The following is a 25,565-nucleotide window of genomic DNA, read 5'->3' as shown; positions in this document are numbered from 1 at the left end:
ACCGGCGCACCTTCAAAAGTGCGCAGCACACGCTAAAATCCAACTAGCGCACGGTCTGCACACGGTCTGCGCACCCTATGCTAAAGATAGGGTGCGCAGATCGCATGCAGCCGTGTGCGATAGTAGGCGGCGATGACCAGATGGGGCGGACAGGGAGCCGGCAGAGGGCGGGGCTTAGCGGCGCCGAGCACTGCGTGGAAAATAAGCTAGTGTGAAACTAGCCTTACAAATCTATTTTTTTTCACCATCTAAATAAAAAAGAACACTATGCATATTTGGTATCTGCAAACTTGTACTGACCTGCAGAATCATATTTCCCAGTCAGTTTTACTAGATAGGTAAATAAAAACCCAAAAAACAAAAACAATTGTGGAATTGCACTTATTTTGAAATTTCAAAGCACTAGGAATTTTTTTTCTGCTTTCCTGTGTATCACATGACAAAGTCAATGATCTCGTTCAAAAGTACAGCTTGTTTTGCAAAAAAGCTATATTGAAAAAATATTAAGGTTATGGCTGTTGGAAGAAGGGAAGGAATAAACAAAGACTAAAAAATAATAATCATGTAACACCTTCACAATTCTGCAATCCCCTTTATATTTCTGTTGTTCTCTTGCTGTGGGTCTTCATCATCCTTACAGACTATGGTGTGGTTAACAACTGTTTCCAAATTCTTCCTACTGTACAGCTGAAATCTCTAAGCATTCCTCAATATTTGTAGAGAACTTGTTTTGATTATTTTCTGCTAAATAGAAATATAGCAGGAGCAATCTTTAGATGTAGCACATTACTCTGTTTTTAAACTACACTGTGATACCCATGTTATTTGTGAAGTGTAGCCACTGTCATACAAAATAAGTGAGCGGCTGCCTATGCACAAAGTGTAGTCGTGCTTTGAAATCTGCAACATCTGTAGTAATATCTACATTTAACATAATGCTGGGAAAAAACTGGCCAATATATTCGATACTCAGCTAGAATTTTGGGAATTGTCTTTTTCCAGTAGTAAAGAGCAAACCTGTCATACAGTCATGGCGAAAAGTGTTGGCACAGTTGAAGTATTTCTCCCCCAAAATTATTGCAATTACAAGTATCTTGTAATACACATGTTTATTTCCTTTGGGTGTATTGGAGCAACACAAAAAAAAGAGAAAAAAAGGCAAAAGTGGGCCTGACAAAATTGTTGGCACCCTTAACTTAATTTTTGGTTGCACACCCTTTGGAATAAATAATTGCAATTATTCACTCCGTATAACCATCAATAAGCTTCTTACACCTCTCAACTGGAATTTTGGACCACTGTTCTTTTGTAAACTGCTACAGGTCTCTCATATTTGAAGGCTACCTTTTCTAAATAGCAATTTAAGCCCCTCCACAAGTGTTCCTGTGATTTATATCCAAACTCATTGCTGGCCATTTAAGAACTCCCCAGAGTTTGTATCTGAAGCGATGGCCAGGGGACCAACACATTTGCAGGGAGGCTTCGGTACACAAGATGAGGTGCAGACAACAAAGGGTTAATTTATTTACAGGCAAGGAATGCACAGTGTTTAGGAAAATGCAGAAACAGAGGTATGCAATGAAAACAGACAATTCACAAGGATAATATTCTCTAGCTGGGCCGTCAAACAGCACAGAGCACCAACTATAACAACTCAGTGTATTTATCCAACTGGCAAGACAACACAGTAAAGTAATGTATGTTGCTACACTAACTATAACCTATCTGGCCTTTGCAAAACTGGCCACATGACTGCCGTGCTCTATCTATTGCAGCCTATCTTAAACCCTAGCATGTGCACAGAAGAGGTTAACACTCACAGTAGCATTGGTATCTCAGTCCATTCCCGGGGGCCTGCAGCTTTGCAAGATGGTGCGCACGTCTTTCAGGAAGCACTGTGCAACGTGGTCTTTTTCTTGTGTACAGGTCCAGTGATGCTCCTAGAAATGGTGGATTCCCTCCTCTGAATTCCTTTCCTGTCTTTTCTTCGTGGCCCCTCATGGCAACATAGGAAAGCCACTTTGTTTTCCACAGAAGAGTTTACAAAGTCTTTCCTTCACACCTCAGGCACGTGTCGTTCCTGCAGAAATCTCGGCTCTCTCTCCACACACAGAAAATCAGCCCCTCCCCTCACCAGTGCTGGCAGACAAGACCAAAACAGTCTTTACAGCAGGGAAGTGCAGAATGTCCCACTGCTCTAACCAAGAGGGTGCTGTCTCTTAAAGTGGCAGCTTGTTTCTACGGTCCATAGCAACGCCACCCCCTTACATATCCATCCATTTCTGGATTCTTCTTGAAGTATATTTGGGGCCATTGTCCTGCCTGACCTATGATTCCAACTCAGATTTCTTACACTGTGCACTACATTGAGACCCAAAATCATTTGGTAATCTTCAGATTTCATGATGCCTTGCAGACAGTAAAGATGCCCAGAGCCAGAGGCAGCAAAACAAACAAAATATTTTTGAACCTCCACCATATTTGACAGTAACATAGTTAGCAAGGCCTAAAAAAGACATTTGTCCCTCCAGTTCAGCCTATATTCCGTCAGAATAAATTCCCAAATCTATGTTCTTCTAAATAACCTAATAACTGTAAGATACAATATTGTTATGCTCCAGGAAGACATCCAGGCCCATCTTGAACCTCTCGACTGAGTTCGCTATCTCCACCTCCTCAGGCAAGGAATTCCAAATTCTCACTGCCCTAACAGTAAAGAATCCTCTTCTATGTTGGTGGCAAAACTTTCTCTCCTCCAGACGCAGAGAATGCTCCCTTGTGACCGTTACATTCCTTGGTATAAACAGATCCTCGTAGAGTTATTTGTATTGTCCCCTTATATACTTATACATGGTTATTAGATGGCCCCTCAGTCGTCTTTTTTCTAGACAAAATTATCCTAATTTTGTTAATTTTTCATTCACTGCTTGGCACTGGTTGCTCCAGGTAAGTTTATCATTAACTAGGATCCCCAAGTCCCCCTTCAATGTCAGATTTACCCAGTGGTTTCCCATTCAGTGTGTAATGGTGATATTGATTCCTTCTTCCCATGTGTATAACCTTATATTTATCATTGTTAAACTGCATCTGCCACCTTTCGGCCCAAGTTTCCTACTTATCCAGATCCATCTATAGCAGAATATTATTTTCTCTTGTATTGACTGGTTTACATAGTTTTGTATAATCTGAAAATATCGATATTTTATTGTGTAAACCTTCTACCAGAAAATTAATAAATATGTTGAAGAGAATACGTCCTAACACCAACCGATGCGGTACCCCACTGGCCACAGAGACTCAGTTAGAGAATATACCATTTATAAGCACCCTCTGCTTTCCATCACTAAGCCTCTTACTTACCCATTTACACACATTTTCCCCCAGATCCAGCATTCTTTTTTTGTGTGGCACGGTATCAAACACTTTGGAAAAATCAAGATATACCACGTCCAATGACTCAACTTAGTTCAGTCTATAGATTACCTCTTCATAAAAACTGATTGGATTGGTTTGACAGGAGCAATTCCTCATAAACCCATGCTGATATAGAGTTAAACAGTTATTCTCATTAAGATAATCAAGAATAACATCCCTCAGAAACCCTTCAAATAGGTAGTAGGTACTGTGTTTTTCTTTGTAGTCCTCATTTTGTTTTCGGTAAACAGTAGAATGATGTGCGTTACCAAAAAGCTCTATCTTGGACTCATCTGTCCACAAGATGCTTTCCCAGAAGGATTTTGGCTTACTCAGGTATATTTTGTCAAACTGCAGTCTAGCTTTTTTATGCCTCTGTGTCAGCAGTGGGATGCACCTGAGTCCCCTGCCGGAACGTTTCATTTCATTCAAATGTTGATGTAGAGTTTGCACTGACACTGCACCTTGATTGGGGCGGCTTATCCACCATCCAGACTATCCTGCATTGCAACATTTCATAAATTTTTCTTTGCTGCCCACGTACAGGGAGATTAGCTGCAGTGCAATGGGTTGTAAACTTCTTGATTATGCTGCACACCGGGGACAAAGAAACATCAATAACTCTGGGGATGGACTTGTAACATTGAGATTCTTGATATTTTTCAACATTTTTGAATCTCAAGCCCTCAGACAGTTCTCGTGTCCTCTTTCTGCTCTCATTGCTTATTGTGGCACACATAATGAAAAGATTGAGTCTTGAAACAAAGTTGACTACCCACAATTTTGGAAAGATGTCAACAATTTTGTCCAGCACATTGTTGTGATTTTGCATTAAATTATGACCAATTTGCCTTTTTATCTCTGTTTTTTTTGTGTGTTGCTTTAATACACACAAAGGAAATAAACATGAGTATAACAAAACATGCGTATTGCAATAATTTTCTAGAAGAAATACTTCATTTTCTGGAACAATTTCAAGGGTGCCAACACTTTCAACCATAATTGTATCTCCAAGTTGATTGCTCCTATGCACACTGAAAAATGTCTTTGCAAAATCCCATTTAGGGAGTTGTCTCATGTTCCTATTCTCTTGAGTGCACAGATGCCCTACTTGCTGGTTTCCTGCTTGCTGAGGGCTGGAGCTAGTGGAATGTTTGATTTGCTGGTCCAGACGGTGCACTCTCTATGCTGCAAGCAGAGGCAGCTTTTTCTCTTCAGTATCCAAGTAGCATAGAAAATAGAGGGTGGCTTGTTCCAGCAATCCATCATACTTCAGAGCAGAGCTTGCAAGCTGTATAGCATACAGAATGCAAGCATGTGTAAGAGGATAAGATTCGTTGGATGCAGTGAAGAGCCGGAGGCAGAGAAGGGGTTAACAGGATTTGCTAGAACAGATTGTTATACAGGGAATACTCCACGCAGGAAGATGAGATCAGTAACGGTAACAACGGGGTTTGCACACAAACACAATACTTGAGAAAAAGGTGTTCAAAAAAGGTAACTTATCGCTTGCAGTTCTTGTTGGGGAAAGGCTGGAATATCTCCTGCCTACGTCGCAGATCGAGAACAATGTCTCTGGCTCTGTTACGGAGGAACAAAAAGCACCATCTCCCAACTGTGCCAATGTATCTGGTCCCGCTTGACTTGGGTGCGCTGGAGCGTAGAAACAGTCCTTTATGTAGATTCCTCTGGAATGGTGCCAAACACGAACCGTATGCAAGCTGGCAGGCCGCAGAAGCATGCGATCCTCTGACGTATAATTGAAAGAACATTAATTTGTATTGCTGCACATTTAGGCTAATCTGTGCATGCAATAGATTGCTGTAAATCACTGAGTAGGACCACCAACTGGACACTTAAAGCAAGAATTGATGTAAAAAAAACAGCAGAAAAGAGGCAGCACCGCTTACCTGCCCAGGTCTTTGAACAAATGCACTACAGGATGCAGCCAGCCCTAGTAGCAAGATGTTGGCAACACAGGTGTAAAATACTAAATAGACAGCCACTAACCACCTACCCATTCATGGAGGGGGTGACTACTTAGTATACATTTGCACCAGGGGCGGACACTGACAGCTTGGGGCCTCTTTGCAAGAAATGTGTCTGGGCCCCCTTCCTTTTATGGCGACAAAGCTACATATATATATATAGATATATGGCCACACACATATACATGAATATATATTACATAGTCTCCCTTATTATGTATATTGCTGTCCCTTTTACAGTGCCCTCTCTTGTTATGTAAAGTACCATCCCTTACATATTGTATTATATAGAGCCCTGTTTTTTATTACATACTGTCCTGTCTTGTTAGCTGTATAATGCAATGATGGCTGATGGAGCGTGGGAAAGCTTCCTTTAAGATGGAAGAACTGACGGACTGGTAGTCTGGTCACCGGCTCCTCGATCAGCAGTTATTTTATATCTAAAAAGAGAGGTGACTATGTAATAAAAGAGGGAGTTGTGAATAACAAAATTAACAAGAATACACTATGGAAGAGACAGCACTATACATAACAGCAGAGGAAGCTATATAATAAGGGACGGCACCATATATAGCTAGAGATGATGGTACGTAATAAGGGACAGTTTTATACATAATGAAAGCGTAGACTATGTAACTAAGGATGGTGATATACAGAATTAGTGAGTACACTATATGCTAAGGGACTGTGTTATACATAATAAGTATGTACACTATATGCTAAGGGACTGTGCTTGACATAGTAAGTGAGTACAATATATACTAAGGGACTGTGTTAGACATAATAAGCGATAATGTCTTCTTCCACCTCCCCCTGTTCCTAAGGCCATTATAAGTCCCCCTTCCTCCCATCTCAATCCCCCACACCCCTCATTGTCCTCCTCCACCTGCATCCCATTATTGTCCTCTCCCCACCCCATCATTGCCCTCTTCACCACCTCCATCATTTCCTGCTCCCCCACCACCCCCATTATTGCCCTTTTCACCACCACCATCATTGCATTCTCCAACACCACCCTATCATCATTTGTTTTTCCCCCACCAACCCATCATTGCCCTTTCCACCACCTCCATCATTGCCTTCTCCCCCACCACCCCATCATTGTCCTCTCCATCACCCCATCATTGTCTTATCCCCATCACTCCTATCATTGCCTTCTCCCCATCACTCCCATCATTGCCTTCTCCATCACCCCCATCATTGCCTTCTCCATCACCCCATCATTGCCTTCTCCCCTTCACTAGAGTTGAGCGAAACGGGTCGGTCAAATTCATAAGTCGCCGACTTTCGCTAAAGTCAGGTTTCATGAAACGAAACCCGACCATAGCGTGTGGTCGGCCATGAAGTCGGCGACCAGAGTGCTAAAGTCGCGTTTCAAATGATGCTTCCTGCGCCCTTTTTCAGCCAGTGAGGGAGGACGCACACTGTGGGCAATGCGATGACATGGGCAGCGGTCACCACCATCTTTGAGAAGGGCATGCAAGTGATTGGCTTGCTTTGTGTGGCGTCACAGGGGCTATAAAAGGGCGTGCACGCCGACCACCATCTTACTTCTGCCGATCTTAGCATAAGGAGAGGCTGCTGCTGCTGATTCTGAATAAGGGAGAGCATTAGGTAGGGAAGATGAAAAAAACTGCTTCTGCTGGTAGCGATTATCACTGTACAACACAACAGTTTGTGTGCAGTGACAGGGGAGGATATATTTTTGTGCATCAGCTCTTTTGGTTATTAGGCTGCCTTATAAGGCTCCCTGATAGCTGCATTGCTGTTTGCACACTGCTGTGCAAACTGCTTTTTTAAAAGCAAAAATATGTTTCTTCCTCTTTTCTGCACAGTTACCAAGCATTAATTTTTCCACACGTTTGTGTGCAGCAGTCCTGCTTATTAGGCTGCCTGCTGCCATACTTGGATTGAGAGCATCATTGTCAGCCTCCTAAAATCTATAGGGAGATTCAAATTCTCCCCAATACTATATACACCTTGTACCTTGTCATACACCAGCCAATTTCAGCCTGTTAAATTGAGGTGTAATCTATAATGGCAAAACCTCCAAAGACTAAGTATTCAGGATTATATAATCTATATAAAGAACCAGAAAAAGAATAATCCCTAAAAATTAACTTTTAATTCAATCACTAAAAAGCATATAATGGTAAAATTACCTAAATACACAGGGGGTCAGTTGAGTAATTAACAAGATAAAGGGCAAAAAAGCTACTTTGCCCTAGTACGGCCTAAAAAGGCCCTTCCTGACCACGGAGGTTGGCACCCTAGTTGTTGACGATGTGGCGCCCCCGCTTTTTTGCCCTTGTTAATTACTCAACTGTTTGGATTTGACTTGGATCCCTGACCCCCTGTGTATTTAGGTAATTTTACCATTATATGCTTTTTGTGTAATCTATAGTGGGCCTGAGATAATAGTTCAGCCTCCTAAAATCTCTAGGGAGATTCAAATTCTCCCCAATACTATATACACCTTGTACCTTGTTTTACACTACCATATAGCTGGTGGTATTTTGGGTACATTTTCCCAAAAATGAGGAAGTATGGTGGAAGAGGCCGTGGAAGTGGGTGGGGGTTGCCAGCTGGTACTGATGGTGGTGGGGGTGGAGGTGCATCTGCTGGTAGTGGCAAAATCACAATAGCACCTAAGGCAGGAGGTGTTGAGCCTGCGTCATCGTCTGGCTCCACAAGGCCTCGAAGGCTCCCTTTTCTGGGAGTAGGTAAACCGCTTTTAAAGCCGGAGCTTCAGGAACAAGTTTTGGCTTACATTGCTGACACAGCCTCCAGCTCTATCGCCTCCTCTTCTGAAGTTTCAAAAAATAAAAGCACTGTGTCGTCAGTGGAGGCTTCTGGTCAGGAATAACGCCTTTCCTTGTGTCCTTCACCCCTTCCAAAAGTGAAGAATGTGGCAGACCACACTACAGATTACTCCATGGAGCTCTTTTCACATACCTTGCCTGAGTTATCAAGTCAAATCGTGAATTCCCCAGTCCAAGATGCATCTGACATGGAGTGCACTGATGCACAGCCACTGCTAGATTTTTCTGCTGGTACATTCACTCAGAGCACTACATTGTCCTTGCAGTGTACTGAGCCAGAATCTGACCCTGATTAAACTCAGGTGCCCCTTCCCGCATACTATACCACCTTACATGGTGACAAAGAGGAAGGTGCAGATGAAAGTGCAGGTTCCTTGAGCAGGTGGGGGGCATACTCATGGGCGACGGCACTGGCACAGGGCCCCTCATAGCACGCAAAAGTGTCTCTGCCGACTCCGCCGTACTATGAGGGGCCCTGTACCAGTGCCATCGCCAACGAGTGGGCCCCCCCTGCTTGCTCAGGATCACAGCATTTGCAAAGTTGAAATACTTACCTCTACCTGCTCCACCGCCGTGACGTCTTCCGCGTTTCCTGACAGTGACAATCTGGTCAGAGAGCGCAATGACATCACGTCTGTATGCCCTTTGCCTAAACAGTCCAAGTGCAGAGAGACGGAAGATGGGGATGAGGAGGAGTCCAGAGTACAGGGATTCACTAGCGAGGAGACTTATTTAATTGTTTTAAAGGTTGGGAGCAATTTTTGGGGAGCACTATACTCTGGAGAATGATATATGGGGCCCACCATATACTGGAGCTTTCCAAAGGTGGACATCAGACACTGGAGCAGCATTTACAGGGCCCATTATACACTGGAGCATTAGAAATGGGGCCCATTATATATGGAGCATTATTTGGCCCATAAGACATTGGAGCATCATCCATGGGGCCCATCATATACTGGAGCATTGTAAATGGGGCAGATTATATATGGAGCATTGTTTGGACCAATCGTACGCTAGAGCATCAACCGTGAGGCCCATCATATGCTGGAGCTTTCCAAATGTGGGACATCAGACACTGTAGCAGCATTTACACTGCCCATTATACACTGGAGCATTAGAAATGGGGCCCATTATATATGGAGCATTATTTGGGCCCATAAGACAGTGGAGCTTCATCCATGGGGACCAACATATACTGTAGCATTATGTGGAGCTCATCATATACTGTATCGAACATTATATGGGACCAATGAATCTGTATGGAGAAATATATGGGCCTCATTACTCTGTATAGCGCACTATGCGGTGGTCATAATACTGTATGGAGTAATATACTGTCCGTTTTTGGAGCTATTGGAGAATTTAAAATGGATATCAGTCATGTGATGTAAGAAGTGAGTATTTTTCATTGTACTATACTGCTATTTCTCTGCTATATCAGAGGATCATGAATTGTGGCATGTGTTAAAGGAGCCCAGTGACACTCTTTGGCCCTGGCCCACGAAAATCTGGAGCCAGCCCTACCCCCCCACAACTTTAGCCAAATAACCCCCAGTTTTCATTGCCTAACTATTATTATAAAGTAAATTAAGGTTGACAAGCCTAAGTAATAAGAATTGATGTTTTTGACATTAAAATGGGAACTGTAGGTGTGTTTCCTGTCCTCCACTCACTGCCGAGTTTTCTTCCCCATTGACTTGCATTGGGTTTCGTGTTTCAGTTGACCTTCGACTTTTCATGATAATCGGCCAATTGCGTTCGACCCGACTTTTGCTAAAGTCGGGTTTCATGAAACCCGACTCGACCCGAAAAAAAGGCAAAGTCACTCATCTCTACCCATCACCCCATCATTGCCTTATCCCCATCACTCCCATCATTGCCTTCTCCATCACCCCCTATCATTGCCTTCTCCCCATTACTGCCTTCTCCCCATCACTCCCACCAATGCCTTCTCGGCATCACTCCCATCATTGCCTTCTCCATCACCCCATCATTGCCTTCTCCCCTTCACCCCCCTCTTCTGCACCTACACAGACACACACACAGCACCACTGACCTCTCTGCATATTCCCCTGCAGCAAACATGCAGCATGCAAGCACACACAAACCACCACCACTCATCTCTACACACATGCACACACATACATACAAAACACACACACATACATTCATAAAACACACACACACGTACATACAAAACACACACACATGCATAAAACACACACACACATACATACAAAACACACACACAGCACCTCTCACCTGTCCCGCACCGCAGCATCACCGGCGCCCACGCTTCCTTGCTCTGGCACAGTGGCCGCTGAATGATGATGTCAACCAGTGGCGCTGCTCACTGTGTCAGAGACAGGAAGCCCGGGCGCCGGAGAGGGAGCAGGACCGATCCTTGCAGCTCCGCTCCTGCTATTTTCTCTTGCAGGCAGCGGAGCTGCTGGGATCGCTCCCTGCCCACCACACATGAGCGTAATCTGGCCAGGGGCCCCTTGGAGCCTCAGGCCTGGAGAAACAAGCCAGATTGCAGTCATCATTAGCCACCATGTAGGGGCCCCCTGGAGCCTCTGGGCCCCAGTACAGATGCATCGGTTGAACCGGCGGTATGGCCGCCCATGATTTGCACAATAAAGGCCTGTATTGGATGCTGTTCACATAAAGGAAATGCATAGTGTCTGATTCTCAGCCTTTTGGTCATGCCCCTACTATTTGATTAGGTGGGCTGGCCAGGACTCTCTCAAAGCATCCCAGTTTGAACATACCTGCATGCAAGACTAAACGTGCTGGGATTGGCTGCACCCTGAAAAAAATTGTGCACAAAATACATAAAAATAGTGAAGTATTGGTCAATATTTTGGCCAAAATACGCAAGCTCGCACACACTATGCATTTCCTTTTTGTGAACAGTGTCCGATACAGGCATTTATTGTGCATATGTATACTAAGTAGTCACCTCTTCCATGAATGGGTAGGTGGTGAGTGGCTGTTTATTTAGTATTTTGCACCTGTGTTGCCAACATCTTGCTATATGGGCTGTCTGCATCCTCCAGTGCATTTGATCAAAGACCTGGGCAGGTTAGCAGTGCTGCCTTTTTTCTGATTTTTTTTTTTTTTTTTAATTTTTGGAGGATTTTAGTCCTCTTTTGTGGCTTTGTTATTAGTTCAAGAATTGATGTAAATAAAATATATACTGAACCTTCTTTTCCCACATATCGAACTATATATCTGCCTCTTTCTGCTTGATGATAGACTGCTTGCAGATAGGACACACTGTACAACTTGATAAATTCCCTTTACAAGGCCAATAGCATTTGTCCTGGGTTGTTGTCAGTTCCCCTGGTGGTGCCAACGAGCCACTCTGCCTAGGTCATGGTAGATAAAAGGCTATAGCAACAAATTAAATCTCTTCCTCACTAGATGTATAGCCTAGTTATGCTTCTGTGTTCACTTGCTATACAGTATGAAAGCATTATATTGCAGCGTATATCTTCCTAGCAGTGAGTGGTTTAGGAGACCCTCAGTATAAGTATTAGGTTGCAATTCCAGGGTAATAAATAAAACTCAGAGCAGATATAATGGGCATGATGGCTGAATAGAATGTCCATCAACTTCTAAAAAGTAGAAATAACACAGTGACTTATACTCATTGTTTTGCTATTGATTTCAAAGCGGGAAGGATCAGGTTATTTTGCAGTACTAAGTAATCCCTGTACTTATAATACAGTATACAAAACATTATAATGTATTATAGATTTGTGTGAGTTGATTATGGGAACTGAGGGGCTGTCTTCCCTAACATCTGACTACACAAGATGTTTTATCGCACTTCGGCAATGGTGAATTTAAATGAAGAGTGTAACTTGTAAGAAACTGTGCAATGTCAAAAGCAGATGTTCAAAGACAAGTGGGATTTTAAATGGTTAGAGATCAATGCCTGATCTACTTACCCATGAAATTACAAAGCCAGAAAAGCAATTAATATGCTTTTCCCTCACATGCTTTTATTACTTCTTTCATTTAAACTTCTGAAAGTCAATATTCTGATAAATTCAAAACTTATAGTTGGCCACTAGGTGGCAGTGTTGGAATCAAATCCTCACCAAAATTAAAACAAAATGCAATGGACATTCATTGCTTTGTTATTTCTATACTGTAATGTTAAAGACAAAAGTTACTGTATAACATCATAGCATTCTACAGTGATCCTTCTAAGCATTGTGTCATACAGTCCTGGCCGAAGATGTTGGCACTCTTGAAATTGTTCCAGAAAATTAAATATTTCTCCCAGAAAATGATTGCAATTACACATGTTTTATTATATACATATTTATTTCCTTTGTGTGCATTGGAACAACACAAAAAAAAGGCAAATTGAGCATAATTTCACACAAAACCCCAAAAATGGGCATGGCAAAATTGTTGGCAACTTTCAAAATTGTGGGTAAACAATTTTTTAAAGTATGTGATGCTCTTTCAAATTCAACTGTGGCCAGTAACAGGGGTGGGCAATATGAAAATCATACCTGAAACCAGATAAAAAGTGGAGAAGTTGACTCAATCTCTGCATTGTGTGTCTGTGTGTGCAAACACTAAGCATGGAGAACAGAAAGAGGAGAAGAGACTGAGGACTAGAGAACCACAAAATATAAATAGTTTCAAGGTTACAAGTCCATCTCCAGAGGTTTTGATGTTCCTTTGTCCAAGGTATTCAGCATAATCAAGAAGTTTACAACCCATGGCACTGTAGCTAATCTCTCTGGACGTGGACGCCAGAGAAAAATTGATGAAACGTTTCAATGCAGGATAGTCTTCATGGTGGATAAGCAGCCCCAATCAAGTTGCAAAGAAATTCAAGCTGTCCTGCAGGCCCAGTGTGCATCAGTGTAAGCGCAAACTATCCATCGACATTTGAATAAAGTGAAATGCTATGGCAGGAGACCCAAGAGAATGCCACTGCTGATACTGATAAAAAAAAACTTGACTGCAGAGTGCTAAAATGTACATGAGTAAGCCAAAATCCTTCTGGAAAGCGTCTTGTGGACAGATGAGACCAAGACAGAGCTTATTGGTAGAACATATCCTTCTACTGTTTAGTGAAAAAGGAGTGAGGCATACAAAGAAAAGAATTCAGTACCTGCAGCCAAAAATTGTGGTTGTTCAAAAATGTTTTGGGATTTTGCTGCCTCTGGCACTGAGTGCCTTGACTGTGTGCAAGGCAACATAAAATCTGAAGGATTTTGGGTCTCAATGTAGTGCACAATGTCTGAAAGCTCTAGGTCATGGGTCTTCCAGCAGGATAATGACCTCCAAACATACTTCAGGAATGAGTCTGGGTCTAAATTCCATTGAACACCTGTGGAGAGATCTTAAAATTGCTGTTGGGAGAAGGCACCCTTCAAATATGAGACACCTGGAGCAATTTGCAAAAGAAGAGTGGCCCAAACTCCCAGTTGAGAGGTGTAAGAAGCTTGTTGGTTATAGGAAGCAATGGATTGCAGTTATTTATTCCAAAGGGCATGTAACTAAATATTAAGTTGAGGGTGGCAACATTTTTGTCCGACTCATTATTTGGGGGTTTTGTGGAAATAATGTCCAATTTGCTTTTTTTTCCTCATTTGTTTGTGTTGTTCCCATACACATAAAGGAAATAAATATGTGTATAACAAAAAACAAGTGTAATTGCAATAATTTTAAGGGAGAAAAACTTACATTTCTGAAACAATTTCAATGGTGTCAACACGTTCGGCCATGACTGTATGCCCATTTCACTGTGATAGTTACATTTGACTGGTCTGAATTCTTTAAAGGGCAAAATGTTTAACTCCTTAATATCCATCAATATGCATTAAAACAAAGGTAGTTAAGGGGTCCTATTCCCTCATCGTCACTTTAAAACAGCGATCTGGAGTAAGTGACCGTTGACACCCTGCGGTATTGGCTCCAGTTGGTTTTAAAACCGATCAGTACCTATTAACCACTAAATTACCTTGTCAGCGGTATCTAAGTGGTTAAAAGGGGATGAGAAGACCAATTTTGACAGGATTGACCAATCGTGATTGTAATCACTGGTAACGATCATTGCCATGGTATCCTGAGGTCATCTGATGATCCCAGTGTACAGTAGCCTATAAGATCCTGTTATAACCTTAACTTATTCCGCACAAAACCAGCAACCACTCAAGTCCATCATCTATCACTGGAAATATAGGGCATTCCCATGTTACTGGCAGTGCAAAGACTCTTGAAAAGAGACAGCACCCACCCCCTCCTCAAATGAAAACCAGTGAAACCGGCGCTCCCAAATTCAAAACTCACTTGTCCCACTCTGTCTAAAACGCAGTAAGCGGCCACATATTTGCCATTATTGTAGCGGGGAGAGTCGAATCAATAATTTACAGGTGCATGTTTCCAGAAGCACAAGCTGGGCACAATATATTGAGCCGCTACAATACATGGGGACACAACACTGTATGAGGGTACAATGCATGTGGGTTAAATTGGCATATTTGCAACAGAAGCTGTAGATGAATTCTTTGAGAGGTGCAATTTCTACAATTGGGTCACTTTTGGAGTTTTTCTGCGGTTATGGCACCTTAGGGGCTCCATAAATGTCACCCACAAATTATTATAGCAAAATGCATGCTTCAAAAGCCAAATAGCTGTCACGCCGCCAGTCACGCCTTTCTCACCTGGGTCGGGACCTCGGTCCCGACGTCTCCTCTTCTGGAGCCGGGGTCCCATCAGGTGCCCATGCGCACCTCTCGTACTTAGGTTCATGTTTGCCCCATGTTCTTTGTGCACACGCATGCTCTTCTCAACTCTGTCTCCAGGCCTGTCCTCTCTATGGTAATGGAGGACTTGATCTGGAAGTCCTAGTGATCATGTGCTATATCAGGCTACCTTTTCCTATGGGAGGTGCCTGATTATTGTTGTGCTTCCTGGCTTGGTCTGCCTTGTCCTTGCCTGGCTGTGTGCTGTATTCGGGTCCTCTGCCTTGTGCTCAGTTGTGCCTCCTGGCACACGCTCTGATCCTGTCCTCTGTGTTATGACTGGTCACCGAGGAGGAAAGCAAGTCCAAGCTAAGCCACAGAAAACCAGAGAGGTTGGCAACTAAGCGGATGGCAGATCCCTGTTCCTATCCACACAACTAGCAGTAGCCGTGGAGCGTACCTACGATGATTCTAGATGCCTCGACACAGCCGGAGAACTAAATAAGCCTAAAGCAGAAAAGGGGAAATCTTAAATGCCCCAGAGCAGACCCCAAAGGAATAGATAGCCCCAAAACATATATTGTCGGTGAGACAAGATGAAAACACAAACACAGGTAGGAAAATAGGCTGAGCAAATGATGGGGTCCAAACTAACTAGACAGGACAGGAAAGGAAAGACACTGTCTGCAATCATGCAAAAAACCCTGCAAAAAATGCCCCACACGTCTGATAGAAAAAATACTGAAGTCACTAGACATCGCCCACTATATCAGCACTCTGGAATATACTGAAAACAGAGCAAAGAGAGGCCAATCTAATAAGGGACAAAAACCAACTGGCACAAACCGTAACATAAGGATGGAAATTCAGCACAGCCCCAGCCGGGGCTGGCTGACAACACAAAACTGAAATAGACAAGACAAATCAAATGTGAACAATAGCAAAAGAACACTTAGCTTGAGCATGCAGGGACTGAGCTGGAAACAAAGACCTCAGGAGGCAGGAAAAAATCACCAGCAGGGATAGAGGGAGTCGGCTGTCTTAAATCCAGTCAAAAACTCCCAATGTCCAATCGTCCTCCTCATTATCAGGTGGCAGGCCTCTGTTAATTGTTTCCTACTCCACACTGATGAGGGACAATATCCCGAAACAGCTGTCTGTGGATGGATACCATGTTTTGGCATAGGTGGTTTCCTTCATTGGAGACTACCCTTCCCGTGGTTGTTCCTTCCCGGGGAAAGACCTGGCTAGTCATTGCTTGCGTTGAGAAACATGTGATGTTGTCTCCGCCGCTTGTGTTTTGCATGTTTTTACATATTTCCCATAAGGGATTGGGGGCATTGCTCTAGAATCACTGCGTTGAGAAACATGTGATGGTGTCTCCGCAGTGTTGGATGTTGATCTCCATGAGTTCATTCATCCTCATTTTTCACAGTCTTCTACAAGGCATTGCTCCTACTGGCCAGTTTCCTACTCCACACTGATGAGGGGCAATACCCCGAAACAGCTGTCTGTGGATGGATACCATGTTTTGGCATAGGTGGTTTCCTTCATTGGAGACTGCCCTTCCCATGGTTGTTCCTTCCCGGGGAAAGACCTGGCTAGTCATTGCTTGCGTTGAGAAACATGTGATGGTGTCTCCGCCCCTTGTGTTTTGCATGTTTTTACATATTTCCCAAAAGGGATGGGGGCATTGCTCTAGAATCACTACATTGAGAAACATGTGATGGTGTCTCCGCAGTGTTGGATGTTGATCTCCATGAGTTCATTCATCCTCATTTTTCTCTGTTAATTAGATCAGCTCCATTACCTCATGTAACCACCAGAGGGAGCCCAGAAAGAGAACTCACTACCCCTCAGTCAATACAACCATCTCCACTACCTTCACCAGCAACCAGAGGTAGGCTGGAAAGTGAATTCACAACACCTCTGCCTTGTGCTCAGTTGTGCCTCCTGGCACACCTTCTGCCTAGCCTTGCACTCTGGCATGCTTCTCTGCACGCGCTCTGTTTAACTCCACACTCAGGCGTGCTGCTTAACATGCGCCCTGCGTTGCTCGCTCCCAGGCGTACTTGTCTGTGCACGCCATACGTGCTCTTGTTTACCCGCCTTGCACTATCGTGTATCTAGCGCAATCCCGTGTAAGCGCCCTGTATTGTCCTGTACTCTCTGTGCCTCCGTACACTCGCCTTGTACCCTCCTGTACCCTGCGTGTCCCTGTATCCATGCTTTGCACGTTCCTGCCGACACACTCACTCGTGTCCCCTGTGAGACGGCCACCTGGTGCCAGCCGTCGTGGTACCTTACCCCCTTTGGCTTGCCCCTGACACTCCCTGTATAGGGGGTGGTCCTCACTAGGTCAGCTCGCCCTGGGAGGGTTGGTGCCACGACAAAGAGGGTTGACTCCAGGAGTCGTCACAATAGCACTATTGCCTTCTCAGCTGCGACGTGTGGCCTAACAGTAGGTTCTGACAGCGTATGGTGCATCACCATGTTCAAGAGAAATTGAGCAAAGAATTGTGGGGTTTCACTGAATGGAGGACCTGAACATCCAGTGTTTGCCACGCTATCATGTGCATGACAGCGCGGCAAACACTGCTTTTGATCTGTGGTAAAATCATTACCTCTGGTCAGACAGCCAAGGCTCCCACGCTGTGACTGGAGATAAAAAGTTTACCTCTGGTCACTGGGGTCAGCTGATGTGACTACCACTTCCATCAACCTATGCCTGCTGCTGCTAATAACAGCGACAGAGGGCGGTGGCTGATGGGAGTATTTATCTGCCAATGCCTGCGCTCTAAATAAATAATACAAGTCCACAATTATTTAAATAATTTTTAAAAAAGCAGCGTGTTCCCCTGTATTTTTGATAACCAGCCAGGCAAAACTCACAGCTGAGGGCTGCAACCCTCAGCTGTCAGCGTTAGCAAGGCAGGTTGTCAAGAATAGAGGGGTCCCCACATCTTTTTTTTTAAATTATTTAAATAATTGTGGACTTGTATTCTCAGGCTGGTAATGGACTATGGACATTGGAACCCCCAGCTTAAAAATAGCAGCATGCAGCCACCCCAGAATAGGCACATCTATTAGATGAGCCAATTCTAGGATTTTATCTGACTCTTCCCACTTTCACTGTGGGGGTGGCAAGTGGGGTTCATATTTGGGGGGTTGATGTTACCTTTGTTATGTCTGGTGACATCAAGCCCACAGCTTAGTAACGGAGAGGCATCAATAAGATGCCTATCCATTACTAATCCTATAGTTGTATTGTAAATAAACACACAGCAAGTATATAATTATTTGAAAGAATGATGCAGACTCGTTTTAAAGATTCTAAATTAAACCAGACTCACCTCATCGACCATTCCCTTAAAGCCATCATCTCCTGTAATAAAACAAAAATAAAAAGCAACAATATCCCTCATGTGTCTGATTTTAAATCCCATACCTCATTCCAAGTCTGGGGATAAACAGTTTTCAACCTGGAAGATGCCAAGATGTGAATGTCCAGGATGAGAACCACTGAAAGAATGAGCTGCTGTGAGTGCAGCCTCAGTGACTAGCGGTGACATCATTAAGGCCAATAAACTGCGGTCACCTCTGTGAGATCACTGCTCGCACAGTGAGAAAAGGCCTGTTTAATTCAGCTTTCTGTGCTTCTCACCTGTTTTTCTTTTATGCTTAATTCTTCTTTTTATTTCCAACTTATTTAAAGCCTATTTTAGATGTGTTTGCCTGTTTTTTATGATTGCCATTATGGCTGTGGTTTTTGATTTACATATGTTTATAACTGTTTCATGAAAGCGACAATTTTAAACATTTTTACACAAAATTCTTTGGTTTCCTCGACTTATTTTATGTAAGCCAGATGTTTTTGGCAAATTTTGCATCATTTAGCAAAAGTTCAAATGTTTGCACTGAAATAACACAAAATGAGTCAAAGACAAAAATAAAGAGCATTTTTTTATGATAGTCTAAATATTTGGACCACGGGAGCTGTCTTGAGGAATTTGCACAAAAAATGTTTTTGAATACCACAGGATGAAAAAAATGAAAAGTGACAAAACTCCTGGAAGATTCTGGGGTGGCCATCACTGTTACCTGAGTTGAACTCAATAGAAAATGTATGTTGGGACTTGAAGAACCTTAGGAGTTGTCCAGCCTTAGGCTACATGTCTGCAGTCATTTTATCTGACTGCAGACAGGTGAATCATCACATCAGGTCCACTGCATGCAGTAAGAGGATTCCGGTGCGGATGCCTGGAGCGGGTGGTCATGTGACTGAAAATTTGTGATTTGCATACTGCTGACAACATTCCGACTAGACTGTGTCCGACCTCACAAAATACAATTGCATTGATCAAGGCTACACGTGTCTCCGCATGTTTGCAAATCACATACTTGCAGTCACAAGCCCACCACTCCTGGTGTGGACACTGAAGAATCCTCACAGCATGCTGTGTGTGATGTGATTATTCACAAATATGCAGTCACACATAAGACCAGACAGCCCCTTAATGAACTGGATACCATTTCCCATCTGGAATGAGATAAGATTCCACAGGAACACTGTCAGAAGATTGTGTCTGACTATTTTTCTTATTTTTAACAACCAAAGGTGCTCTACTAAGTATAAACAAACAAATGTAAACATTATTTATATGAAATTAGAACTGGATTACTGCTGTAGAAAACATGCTAAAAAGTACTTAGCAATTTGGACAATTCATGTGAGCCCAACAGCCAGCGACAAGGAGTGCCCATTTGTTGCGACCCTAAACCTAACATGATTCCTCTCATGGGCTAAAAGCTAAACAATTATAGAGGCAGGTAGCATCAAGCTCTATTTAAAAATGCCTTAGGCTGATGGGAGGAGTGCTCAGTCAGAGTTCATGTACTACAAACATTAAAAAAATGACCAGAACTTCCAGACAGAAAAAGACAAGTGTGAACAGATGCAAGCTAAGAATGCCACAATATACAACTAACAAATTAAAGCTGCACTCTGGAATGCGATAATTTGTAAACATTGAATATATTAAATCATATCTGCATTACTGCCATAGAAAATGTTTTAAAAATGAAGGTCAATTCATGTGAGTCGATCAGCTACTGACAAGGTGAATTCTATTGTTGGGACCCTAAGCAATTATGTGGGAAGGTAAGATCCAATGCTATTGAAAAACACCTTTGGCTGATGGGAGGAGTGCTCAGTCAGAAAGGGGTATTACAAATATCAAGAAATATCAAAAAATATATTTGTAATGCACACCCTCTGACTGACCAATCCTCCCATCTGCTAAGGAGTTTTTAAATAGAGCTTGATTCTACTTCCCCGCATAATTTTGCCAATATAATATAATGATATAAAAAAAGGATTTTTTTAAAAAAGGGTCTTTATATATTCATGTGACAAAAACAAAAGGTTTATTATATAAATTTTATACCGAAACCTAGCAGCTTCAAGTTTTGTTGTCAAGCAGTCGGAAAACAGAAATTCCCTACAATTCTGCAGAACTTCCTTTCAATGGTTAAACACCCAGTTGTGCATGATTCCAGTCAGTCATGTCATTGCTTATCCACCCAAGAGCCAAATGCATAGGACATACTGTTTACATTACTAGAGGAACACGTATTTTCCTTTATATAAAGGTCATGAAACAAGAGCAAGAACCTTCTAAAGTATCCACTGTATTTTTTGCCCATAAGCAATGCAATGTAAACATCTGGAAATTAAAGTTTCAGCAATTTAAAATATCCCCAATTCATTTTTATCAATGTAGTACTTTAAGGTTGTATAATTATAAAAATATTTCATATTAATTTTTAGATCAGTATATCTGCAAGTGATCTTGCAGGGCCAAAGCCGAGAACCTCTAATTCAACTTTCTGGGTGATAGAGTCCACCATATTTCCTCTCAAGACTCCGATTTCATTAAACCTCTTTTCTAAGGAACTATTTTTCCATTAGACAAAATAGTCCTCTGGGACTAACAACAGAAAGTGTATAAAGTGTGTGAAAATTGGCTGATATGTGATAAATTAGGTAGCACCCTGGACTCAGATTAAAGAACATTTTGTTTAGTTTGTAACTGGCATTTACGTTAACCTTATGTTCAAGTTAAAATGAAAGTTCATAAAGCTCTCCAGCTGCTCAAGGACCAAAACTCTCAACATTTACTCATTAACAGGGTGTGCAATGTAGCAAAAGCGGAACACTCATGAGCCACTTGTAAGTAGACACAACAATATCTCTGTAAACTGAGAGTTACTGTAGATGTCCACGGTGGAAATTGATATTATGACACATGTAAGAGATATTTTATGTTTCGTTTTTTTAGGTTGTATAGAGATTCCATAATTAGTTTCCATCAAAACAGAGAAAATAGGTAAAATGACAGAAATCCAACAGTCTGCAATATAATCAATGAGGTACATTAAGCACTGTTTGTGCCAATTGCTTGATCAATCTGTACACTGTAGAAATTCAGTTTATTTGGTTCAGTATCAGAATAAAGGAAAAAATCTTGATACAGAAGCTAATCTAACCAATGAAAGTACAATCTGTGCAAAATTCAATGCATTAAAAGGAACTGTCTCATTAAGATAAGCCCTTTTCAGACTGAAGCCAGTCTGGCGATCAGCTAACCAACACCACTCAAGCATTAGAAGACGTATCTATGGCACTGAAAATACAATAATAAGTGTTTGCTATTAAAATGCTTTTATTTATTTATATCTGAGGAGTCCCAGTATCTCCAAATCTCAAGCAAGCATCTTGATAGCTAAAGATCTGTTAATGTATGAGTTGACTTCTTCAGATATCTATTTTGGACTAGGAGATTGTGTTTCCACAAATATACAACATTTCCTTTTTTTGTAGTGCAACCTTTTTTCTATGGGATTTTCATTTGTATGTTTTTACAGTTTTGTGGTAATTTTCAACATTAAGTAGATTTTTGTGTTATCTTTTCTATTTCCCATTTTGTGGTGACCACACTGGTGTCGTCACCACATCATCTTTGACTTTTTTTATTACCTGTATTATATGGAGATTGATTAATGTTTTCGGAAACTTGTGGCTGTGTATCTCTAAGTTTCTGGTAGAATGCATTGCATGCTTTGTGCTCAGGAATAGACATGAGCGAATTTGTTTGGATTTCGTGCTGAATCTGATTTTGACATATTCGAGGCATATTTGAACACTATTCGTGCCAAATGTATGTCATATGATCAGTTCCGAACATATTCGGTAATTTCTATTCTTATCGACTCTAATAACATTCGGCTGTGTTCGACGAATATTGCAAAAACAATATTCGCTTCCAAACGTATTCGGAACCAAATTCTAACAAATTCGCTCATCTCTACTCAGGAATTGAGATGATCGAATTTGTTTGGATTCGGTTATGAATATGACTGGAATTGAATATTGTTTTTGCAATATTCATCAAATACAGACAAACGTCGAGTCAATGGGAGTAGAAATTGCAGAATATGTTCGGAACCGATCTTAAGACATACATTCGGCACATATATTGTTCAAATATGGCTCTAATATATGAAAAAGACTCAAAATCTGATTCAGGGTCAAAATCTGAACAAATTCGCTCATCTCTACTCAGGAAGTCCAGCCCTAGTTATGGGAAATAACATTCAAGGGAACCTGACAGCTGTTCCATGCTGTCTGATCCACGGTTAGCTGATGCATGCTGCCCGATCCACGGTTAGCATGAATCAGGTACTGGCTGCATGATTTCATCCCGGTATGTTTGACATACTTTAAAAGCCATGAGGGACAAAGCTGTGCAGGAAACTATTCATACAGGTGAGTTATCGTGGGTTTTTCCCTAGTGGCTGTCAATGATTGACAATTCTCTGTCTATACATGCACGCATGGAGAGACTTGTAAATCTTAGGAAGAGACCTGTTATCTCACATAAATAAAACTGCATAGGTTATTAAAGTGATTTGTAGAGATGAGCAAACCCGAACTGTAAAGCTCAGTGTTCGGCGTTGACTTTTAAATGGAAGTCCGGTTTATTGTTCGGCTTTGGGTCCAAATAAAGTTTGTTGAAAGGCTGCTGCCCAGCTGTGGACACTTCCGAAGTCATCACAACATATCAAGTATTGGCATGACTGTAATCGGCTGGCTCATCAATGTGCTCAGGAAGTCCTGTCCTAGTTATGGGAAATAATATTCAAGGGAATATGACAGCTGATACATATCCGATCCACGGTTAGCTTGAATCAGGTACTCTCTACATGAGTTGAACCCGCATGCTTGACATACTTTAAAAGCCATGAAGGAAAAATCTGTGCAGGAGACTATTCCGACACGTGAGTTACTGGCGGTTTCTCCCTGGCCTCTCTCAATGATTTACAATTCTCGGTCTTTAAGTGCACGAAAGGAGAACATGTAAATCTTAGGGAGAGACCTGTTATCTCACATAAAAAAACTGTATACATTATTAAAATGATTTCTAAGGATGAGCAAACCCAAACTGTAAAGTTTATTGTTCGCACCGGACACTTGGTTTGCGGTAGAGATGAACAAACCTTTCAAGGTTCAGTTCAATTCACTAAACGGTTCGATGAATGCAACTGAACACCATTAGATTCAATGGGAGGCCTGTTATGAATGGGTCACGAAGGAGGATGGCAGGAACATGCTAAGCCACCAGAAGACCAGAGAGGTTGGTAACTAAGCAGATTGCAGACCCCTGATCCTATCCACACAACTAACAGTAGCCGTGGAGCATTCCTACGATGCACTAGATGCTTCGTCACAGCCGGAGGACTAGCTAAGCCTAAAGACAGAAAGATGAAATCTAAACTGCCCCGGAGCAGATCCCCAAAGGAATAGACAGCCCCAAACATATATTGTCAGTGAGACAAGATGAGACACAAACACAGGCAGAGAACAGACTGAGCAAACGGTGGGGCCCAAGCTGTCTAGACAGGACAGGACAGAAAAGATACTGTCTGCAATCACTCACAAAACCCTGAAAAAGTCCAACACTTCTGATATACAAAAAACCTGAGGTCACACGCTAGATTCAGCACTCTAATATAAACTGGCAGCTAAGCAAAAAGATACTAACATAACAGGGGACTGAACAAGGTGCAACACATGAAGCAGGACCCAGCGCTGCCCCCAGCAGGGAGCACGCTGAACCCTAGCAGCAAAACAGAAAGCAAAAAAAAAGACACAACCAGATTAGATGCAAAGGATTAGCAAAAGAATCACTTAGCTGAACCATGCAGATCAGGAAGGGGAAAAAGAACTCCCAAATGCACACACAGAGGAAATCACCAGCAACCTCCAAGAGCAGCCAGCTCAATTATATGTTCCCAGCCAGTAATCCCAGGTTCCCAATTATTGTCGTCAGGTGGGGAACTTCCATCCACCTGGCCAGCTCCACTACTCTCAGAAAGCAGCAGAGCGAGCAGAGGGAGCTTCGGCTCAGAACTTCGAGCAAGGGAATTCTCATCAGAGGCCAAACCAAACATATACACAACACCATAAAGGGTGTCAAAAAGCTTCCAAAACAGCTAAAATTACGGGTAGAAACCATAAAAACTGGCATCAATTGACCCACAGTACAAATTTGCTAATGGCACAGCAGCAGTCAGCCATGGGACATGCTTGAGGTATCAAGGTCTGGCCCAGTATTTACAGCTAGGAATTGATGTTTCAATGAGGACCTGGTGGTTTCATAAACTACTATTGGTAGAAAAATGTAAGAATAGTCACACAGGTAGTTGACTGATCATTTTACCCACAGTAAAACCTTTTATAAGGCACAGAAGCAGTCAGCCATGTCTCATGTATGAGGTATCAGGGTATAGCCTAGCATTTATAGCTTGTAATTGAAGTTTCAATTAAGATGTGGAGGCTAAGGGAGCAGTATAAGCCTTCTTTGCTGGGAGCCAAGATACCTCATGGAACAACTCAGTTTTTTTTTTGGTTTCCCAGCCACATTCAGGTGGCACAAACATCAGTTTAATAGACTAGTATTAGTTGAAAAAATGTAAGAATAGTAACACAGGTAGTTGACCAATCAATTGACCCACAGTGGAACATTTTACAAATGGCACAGTAGCAGTCAGCCATGGGCCATGCATGAGGTAACAGGGCCTGGCCCAGCATTTACAGCTTGGAATTGAAGTTTCAATAAGGACCTGGTGGTTAAGGGAGCGGTGTAAGCCTTGTTAGCTGGAAGACCTGATACATCATGCAACAGCTGAATTTTGTTTTGTTTACTAGCCACACTGAGGTGGCACAAACAACAGTTTTTCAGTCTACTATTGGTAGAAAAATGTAAGGATAGTAATGCAGATAGGTGACTGATCAATTGACCCATATTAGATCATTTTACAATGGCACAGTAGCAGACAGAAAGAGGCCATGCATGTGGTATCAGGGTCTGGGCTAGCATTTAGAACTTTGAATTTAAATTAAGATGAGGTGGGTGAGGGACCAGTGTAGGCCAGCTGTGCTGGGAGCCCTTATATCTCATGCAATAGCTCAAACTTCTTTTTTGCTCAGCCACACTCAAGTGGCAAAAATATCAACTTGGTAGACTAATATTAGTAGAACAATTTAAGGATAGTAA

Source organism: Dendrobates tinctorius, unplaced genomic scaffold, assembly GCF_039654945.1.
Source record: "Dendrobates tinctorius isolate UK_male_01 unplaced genomic scaffold, ASM3965494v1 ptg000060l, whole genome shotgun sequence".
Taxonomy (NCBI): Eukaryota; Metazoa; Chordata; class Amphibia; order Anura; family Dendrobatidae; genus Dendrobates; species Dendrobates tinctorius.
This window is presented reverse-complemented; position numbering follows the sequence as displayed.